Source organism: Bactrocera latifrons, unplaced genomic scaffold (genome assembly GCF_001853355.1).
Source record: "Bactrocera latifrons isolate USDA-ARS-PBARC rearing strain unplaced genomic scaffold, ASM185335v1 scaffold_73, whole genome shotgun sequence".
Taxonomy (NCBI): domain Eukaryota; kingdom Metazoa; phylum Arthropoda; class Insecta; order Diptera; family Tephritidae; genus Bactrocera; species Bactrocera latifrons.
In genome coordinates this window covers 471,312-472,910 of record NW_017537412.1, presented here as the reverse complement: position 1 = coordinate 472,910, position 1,599 = coordinate 471,312, and positions in this window count along the sequence as shown.

Here is a 1,599-nt window from a genome sequence, read left to right as displayed (position 1 = left end):
TAAAATTAAATTTTTTAGTGTCTAATGTTGAAAATTAAAAGTAATTATTATAGAAACTTATATGTATATACATATATTATATGTAAATGAAGTATTTCCAAAATTTTCGCATAGATCTGTATTTTTCCAACTAAAGCTCCCGATTATGATTAGAAAGATCCTTACTACAGTCGCAGTTAGAAATTTACAACAAACTTGAAAGTTGTATGTATGTAGTAAAGCACGTTGGAATTATATACATACATACAAACTATTCATTCATGCATATGTGTTAGTGCGTAGAACGTTAAACGTAAGGCATATGAACCTATTTAATATACGTACGAAGTTAGTAAGCGAAGTCGGCCACGCCGTCGCAAGCGAGATTGTTAAACGACAGTAGTGGAGTAATTTGCTTGAAAAATATATAACAGATTTTTTGTTATTAATTATATAATCTCTTTTTTAACTTCACTTTAATGTGTACTTAAGAATTAATTTCGATTGTTTAAAAAAAATTTAAGTCTGTAAACGTTACAGGTCGGGACCCTTTCGAAATTCTGCTTTCATCTCTATTTTAATTTGAGCTAAATACTCTTTATATCAGTGCACTAAGTAAATATAAATACCGAGAGAAGGATCCATGTTCAATCTCTAGAATATCTTTCCAATGATATTTGTATTAAAATTATCAAATATTTGGTTTTATGCTAAAAGCAACTTTTTCAAGCTTTACTAACACAATTTGCAAATAGAGAAAGGCTAGTTCCCAATCAAGTTTGAACATATTTTCCTTTTAAGATTCCGTTATCTAATGTAATTTTATAAACTCTCTAACTTTCCAAATTTCAAGCCACCCATCGTATCATTCATTTTATGCGATTGCCGGTTTTCGTTTGTTAAAAGCTCCCACTTCGTGGCTTTTTCATGAATTCTTGGCCAAAAACAATGCTGAAACAATGCCCCAACCTCTATATTCCGTAGACATTTTCTCCGTGTCACTTTTTCTCATTTCCAAAAATAAAAGGCTATCCCAAAAATCGAGTCAATTTTTCGGTGATTGGATGCAGCGCTGGCATAGTGATTGTATAGAATAGAGACTATTTTGAAGGCGACAACAATTATATAGATGATTGAATAGATAGTTTTTGCAAAAAAACGAAAATTACCGTTATTTTATGAATTCAACTCGTATGCTCCTTCTCACGTTTCAATTTAATTACACGTAAAAGATGAGTTTTGAAGTTGCTTATACTCTCAACAAAGCCAGATTAGATTCATTGACAAGTGACAAAGACTATTCATCTACTTCTACTCCTTTAAGTTAGATTATTGCCTTTGTATCAAACTTTTATTTAATTGATAATTATTAAATTGCTACTTGTATAGCGCAAATATGGCAAGTAATTGCAGCTACTGTTTTCATTCTAGTAAAGTAGCTGTTACCGGTGGGTCGTTGCGTTCGCTATATTCGTAGCATAAAACCATGTAATGAGCGCACATACATTGTATGACACTTGAGTTCACATCTATTTCCTATAGATTCTTGAGGGTCACCAATGTTCATTTGAATCTTTTAAATTTTATAGTTTTTACTTATTTCCAATTTTGTATTAGTTA